Source organism: Orycteropus afer, unplaced genomic scaffold, assembly GCF_000298275.1.
Source record: "Orycteropus afer afer isolate SDZICR_OR568_19922 unplaced genomic scaffold, OryAfe1.0 scaffold00185, whole genome shotgun sequence".
NCBI lineage: Eukaryota > Metazoa > Chordata > Mammalia > Tubulidentata > Orycteropodidae > Orycteropus > Orycteropus afer.
In genome coordinates this window covers 2212410-2219330 of record NW_006921772.1, presented here as the reverse complement: position 1 = coordinate 2219330, position 6921 = coordinate 2212410, and the positions used below count along the sequence as shown (strand labels likewise).

General features: G+C 37.7%; 1 protein-coding gene across 1 annotated transcript in view; it reads left to right on the top strand.

Annotated features, from left to right (window-relative positions):
- The window catches only part of FBN2 (fibrillin 2), a 365588-nt gene that overhangs the window by 179445 nt on the left and 179222 nt on the right, over positions 1 to 6921 (top strand). The gene's annotated exons all lie outside the window — the stretch shown is intronic.

Below are 6921 nucleotides of genomic sequence, written 5' to 3'. Positions count from 1 at the left end.
TACTAGAAAATTTTAGGAATAGTCCTGAAACATTCTTCAATATAGTGCCGGAAGATAAGCCCTTCACATTGGAAGGCATTCTAAATACAACTAATGAAGAGCTGCCTCCTCAGAGTAGAGTTGACTTTAATGATGTGGATGGCATAAAGCTTTCAGGACCTCAAATTGCTGTTGCGGCATTAGACAAAATGAGAAGAACCAGCTGCAAACATCCATTAATAACTGGAAAATGGAATGTATGAAGGATGAATAAAGGAAAATTAGAAGTTGTTAAAAAATGAAATGGAACACATGAAGATCAATGTGCTACGCATTAGTGACCTGAAATGGACTGGTATTGGCCATTCAGAATCAGACAACCATATGATCTACTATGCTGGGAATGACAAAGTGAAGAGGAATGGCATGGCATTCATCATCACAAAGAATGTTTCAAGATCTATCCTGAAGTACAATGCTGTCAGTGATAGGATAATATCCATACACCTATAAGGAAGACCAGTTAATACCACTATTAATCAAGATTATGCACCAACCACCAAAGCCAAAGACAAGGAAATTAAAGATTTTTACCAACTTCTGCAGTCTGAAATTGACCAAACATGCAATCAAGATGTATTGATGATTACTGGTGATTGGTATGCAAAAATTGGGAACAAAGAAGAATCACCAGTACTTGAAAAACACGTCCTTGATGATAGAAATGACGCCGGAGATCACTTGATAGAATTTTGCAAGACCAATGACTTATTTGTTGCTTATACCTTTTTTCAACAACATAAATGGCGGCTATCATGTGGACCTTGCCAGATGCAGTATACAGGATTGACTACCTCTGTGCAAAAAGGTGATGGAGAAGCTCAATATCTTCAACCAAACAAGGCCAGGAGCTCACTGTGAAACAGACCATGAATTGCTCATATGCAAGTTCAAGTTGAAGCTGAAGACAATTAAACAAATCCACAAGAGCCAAAATAAGACCTTGATTATATCCCACCTGAATTTAGAGATCATCTGAAGAATAGATTTGATGCATTGAACATCAGTGACCAAACACCAGATGAGTTGTGGGTGCTATCAAGCACATCATCCATGAAGTAAACAGTCATTAAAAAGACAGGAAAGGAAGAAAAGACCAAAATGCTTGTCAGAAGAGACTTTGAATCTTGCTTTTGAATGGAGAGTAGCTAAAATAAATAGAAGAATCAACAGAATAAAAGAGCTGAACAGAAGATTTCAAAGAACAGCTTAAGAAAACAAAGTCAATTATTATAATGAAATGTGCAGAGACAAACAAAGAGTTCAAAAACCAAAAAAGAACACACTCAGCATTTCTCAAGCTGAAGTATCTGAAGGAAAAATTCAAGCCTTGAGTTTTGGTGGAGTAGTGCCTACTGCATTTGACTGCTCATCAGAATATTGGTGGTTCAGTCCCACCAGCCACTCCATTGAGGGAAGAATGGACCATGTACTGTCATAAAGATTTACTTTCATAAAGGTTTACCCCCTCAGAAAGCCAAAGGGGTTTGCTATAAGTCAGATCTTCTCAATGGCAGTGTTTGGTTTCATTTTTGGTTTTGAGTTGCAATATTGAAAAGATTACATGGACAAAATATTGCATGTTGCAGGAAACATTAAAAGAAGATGGAAGGAATATACAGAGTAACTGTACCAAAAAGAATTGGTCAGTGTTCACCCATTTCAGGAGGTGGCATATGATCAAGAACCAGTGGTATTGAAGGAAGAAGTTGAAGCTTCACTGAAGGAACTGGCAAAAAACAAGGCTCCAGGAATTGACGGAATGCCCAGTGAGATGTTTCAGCAAACAGATGTTATGCTGGAGGCACTTACTCATCTGTGTCAAGAAATTTGGAAGACCGCTATCTGGCCAATAAACTGGAAGAGATCCATATTTATACCCATTCCAAAGAAAGGTGATCCAGCACAATGTGGAAATTTTCGAACTATATCATTAATATCACACACAGGTAATATTTTGCTGAAGATAATTCAGAAATGATTGCAGCAGTATATTGACAGAGAATTTCCAGAAATGCAAGCTGGATACAGGAGAGGACATGGAATGAGGGATATCGTTGCTAATGTCAGATGAATCTTGGCTGAAAACAAAGAATACCAGAAAGTATTTGCTTGTGTTTTATTGACTATGCAAAAGCATTTGATTGTGTGGATCATAAAAAATTGTGGATAACGTTGAGAATAGGAATTTCACACCACTTAATTGTGCTCATGAGGAACCTGTACATAAATCAGGAAGCTGTTGTTCAAAGAGAAAAAGTGGATACTGCATAGTTTAAAATCAGGAAGGGAGTGTGTCAGGATTGTATCCTTTAACCATACTTGTTCAATCTGTATGCTGAGCAAAAATCTGAGAAGCTGGATTGTAGGAAGAAGAGCATAGATCAGGATTGGAGGAGACTCATTAACAACCTGTGATAGGCAGACAACACAACCTTGCTTGCTGACAGTGAAGATGACTTGAAGCACTTACTGATGAAGATTAAAGACTACAGTCTGCAGTAAGTATTATACCTCAACATAAAGAAAACAAAAACTCTCACAACCAGACCAATAGGCAGCATCATGATAAATGGAAAAAAGATTGAAGTTGTTAAAGATTTCATATTACTTGGTTCCACAGTTAACACCATGGAAGCAGCAGTCATGAAATCAAATGACATATTGCACTGGGCCATGCTGCTGCAAAAGACCTCTTTAAAGTGCTGAGAGCAAAGATGTCTCTTTGAAGTCTAAGGTGCACCTAACCCAAGCCATGATATTTTCAGTTGCCTGATATACAATGAATAAAGAAGATTGAAGAACAGTTGATGCTTTTGAATTGTGGTGTTGGCAAAGAATACTGAAAGTGCCATGGACTGCCAAAAGAATGAACAAAATCTGTCCCTGAAGAAGTGCAGCAGGAATGCTCATTGGAAGCAAGAGTGGCCAGACTTCATCTCACATACTTTGGTCATGTTGTCAGAAGGGACCATTCCCTGGAGAAGGATATCATGCTTGGTAAAGTGGAGGGTCAGCAAAAAGGGGAAGGTCCTCAGTGAGATGGATTGACATAATGACTGTAACGATGGGCTCTGGTATAGCAAGGATTGTGGGCCTGGCACAGTCCTGGACAGTGTTTCATTCTATTATACACAGGGTCTTTATGAGTTGGAGCCGACTCAGTGGCATCTAAAAACAACAACAACCCTTAGGGGGCACTAGCACTGAAATCAGTCATTCAGAAAAATAATTAGTTCCTGACACTGTTTTAGAGAGTGGGGATATAGTGGTGAACAAAACAGACAAAAACCCCTGCTCTTATGGACATTAAATTATAGAGGCAAAGAACAGACAATAAAGAAATAAACTGCTCAGTATTTCAGATGTAGTAAGGGTGTCAGCAAAACAAAACCAGGTGAGGTTCTGTTAAATGCTAGTGGGTATGGAATTTTAAATAGGATGGCCAAGGAAAGTTTCACTAGCGTGGTGGTATTTGAACAAAGACTTGAAGGACATGGGGGAATAAGCCATCACTCTCGATGGAGACAGCATTCCTGACAGCAGGTGCAGTGGATATGAGGCAGAGACATGCCTGAACTGTTGAGGGAACATTAAAGTGGCCTATGTGTCTGGAGCAGTGTGACAAGATGTGTTTAGTGATGCAGTCTGGGGCTAGGTAATGAGAGGCTTTGCTGGCCGTGATAAGGACTTTGGACTTTATTTTGTGTTAGTGTGAGCCACTGGAAGGTTAAGAGCGGAGGAGTGAAATATCCTGACCTCCATTTCAAAGGGAAGACTCTGGGTAGGTGATGAAAATATATTAAGGGGGCAAGCATGGATACGGGAAGAGCAGTTAGGAGGCGATTGCAGGAATATAAGTGAAACTTGATGGTAGCTTGGACTAGGACTTACTTGTTGAAATAGTGGAAAGTGGTTAAATTCCAGATGTATTTTGTTTAAAGGTTGTCAGCAGAATTTGTTGTTAGATCAGGTATAGGGCAAAAGAGAAGAATCTGTTATCCCAAAATTTCTGGAACTGAACGACTGAAGTTGCCATTAACTGAAATGGAGAACATCTGGGAGAGTATCTCCTAGGGGACAAAGAAACTGGGCACTCAGCTTTCAATGAATTAAGTTGAGAAAGCTGTTAGACATTCAGGAAGACATTTTTACTTGTGTATGTGGGTCAGATTCAGGAGAGAGAGGTCAGGATTGGCAGTATAAACTTTGAGAGTCATGCAGTTGACATTTCAAGCCATAAGACTGGCTAAGATCACCAAGGAAGCCATCCTAATAGAGAAGTCCAAAGGATAACCCTAAATTAGTCCAACGTTTAGAGGTTGAGGAGATGAGGAAGAACCAGCAAAGGAGGTTGAGAAGGAAAATTTTATGAAATTACAACTCCACCAAAGTAAGAACTTTGTTAGCAGTACCTGATCTCTCTCTTCCTACCTGCTACTTCAGAAGGGCTTACTATAGGTGCTAGTTAGTGTCTGGAAAAAATAAAGAAGATAGAAGCAGACCATATTCCCTCCCTCACTGAAATCTTCCAGGCCTAGAGTAGGCTGAGAGAAACTTTAAATTGATGAGAGTTCGGAGCTGTGTTATTGTTTGATTGAATGGACGTTTAGTTCCTCTTAAAGGGTCCAGAAAACCTATAAAAACTACCTGTGTTTATCTAGGTTCAGGATAGAATTGACCAAGAGAGAATGTGCAGAAAGGCAGTAGGAGAAATAATAAAGTTTCTTTCTGCTTGCACCTTAATGGTTTCAAATACAGGTTACCATACATTTCCTCAGTTAATGTGAAAATATTGAATATATTTCTAACTTCATGATTTATGGTTCTAAGTCTATGGGCAAGAGTTTAATTTTTGCATAGGGCATTAAGCAGAGGCTCTGAAATTAAGGAAAAGAGAATTCCAAATACGGAGGTCTTTCAGAGTCTCGGTGAAGATTCCTGAGATGTTTTTGTCCCCTTGAGAACTTGTCCAGATAAGTTCCTTACCAAGAAGGAGCAATTCTGACCTGCACCATAAAGCAGTCATTCACATATGTAGTATTAATGTGTCTGTGCAATCTTATCCCTGTTAGAATGTAACATTAGAACCTAATGAGGTTTAGTCAGTAGTTTTTATGAGCCTCCAGGTATTATATAGTCTAACCCCATCAGCCATTTTGAATTTAAGTCATTGTACACATAGAATGCCAGTGAATAGCTCTGATTGGATTAATATGATACCTTCACCTGCTTGAGCAGCTCAAAGTATGTACTTTAGAGTTTCAACCTTAGGAGTGACTTCTTCCTACCCATTCACATCCACAGAGCACATTCATTGCATATATACAGTTATGGCTGTGGTTCAGTATATGTGATTTTACATACTGAATTTCAACTGGGAATATAGGTATGTGACCTCTCAAGAGTAAGGAACCAAAACCAAGAAAATACAGCCAAACTGATGTGAAAATTAACTTTCTTTGTAAGAATTGCACATAATATATCTGCCTTTTTGATTGAGTGGACCACTTTGTTCACTTTATTTCCTTTTATGTGAATAAGTATGGAAGCACAGAGGTTAAAGCATATTTACATTGTAATTCTATAATATAATGGAGGACATGTTTCTTTTTTACTTGGTACCATTTATTTAGAAGATAAAAAACATGAATTATTAGTACATCATTAGAGTATTGATAAAAGATTTACTTCTTAAATTAAGGTTCTTACAATATTATCCTAAAATACATTAAAAAATCCTGAATGTTTATGATTACACCTTAATGTACTGATACTTAACCAAAAAAAAAAAGGAACAGAAAAGAGTAAATTCTTGTGACTTTGCCAAGTCCAAATGGTTATAGTAAATTTAACTTTGGAACTTCCTGACTTTTGTGTTGCTAAAATTTTAGGTTTTACCTTAGCATTAAGGGAGCCTTTAGTTTAACTTCTCCTGTATCTTAACATTTTAAGGCATTTGTGGAAGGTAGGGAGGATTAAAGGAAAGAACATTTCTGGGGCACATGGCTTTAACAGCTCACCACTCAATTGTTAAAAGTATTCTCCTACAACAGTTCAATTGTCATTTTAAATCTTCAGTATTTTAGGAGCTATAAATGATTTGGTCTTGTCTTGTAAGTCCATGTTCTGAGTTTAAGGTTTGTCCTCATGTATCCTAAATTTGTATTAGCAAAAAAACAAAATGATTCCACCCTGAGTATTTTACAAGAAAAGAGGAGAAAAGAGACAAGAAAAAAACATCCTTGGTAAATGGCTTCACTTCCCAAAGAGATAAATTTGAGGATGTAAACCTAAAATTGAAGCTCATTTTATTTGACTATGTTATTATCAGTAACTTTTATCTGTTTTTGAAAGAGATAATAGCCTTCCAGCTGTTACTGTAATGTTAAAAACACTGCAGTGGAATTGCTTTTTTGCCGCCATTACTACACGCCTGAGTTACTTCAAATTAGTGTTTAGAAAGATGCAGTATTGATTTCAGGCCAAATGGGAACCATTCATTCATTACATTGCAGCAGTACATAATGGCCTTTTAGAAAATGCTATTATTCTGCCTAAGTGGACAAAAAACTCTTAATTAAAAATTTTCTTAATACCTATTAATGTTAACATAAACCAAAAAAAAAAAACTCACTGCTGTAGATTTGGATCTGACTCATAGTGACCCCTCCTTGGTTTTCTGAGGTGGTATCCCTACAGAAGTAGATGGCCCAGTCTTCCTTCTGAAGAGTGGCTGGTGGGTTTGAACCACGAGCCTTCTGGTTAGCAGTCAAATGCCTTAGGAATTATACTACCAGAACTCCCAAATGTTAACATACAAAGATTGTTTCAAATGTACTTGCTTAGATAAATAAGAGTAAAAAAGGGCCACAGAGGAAT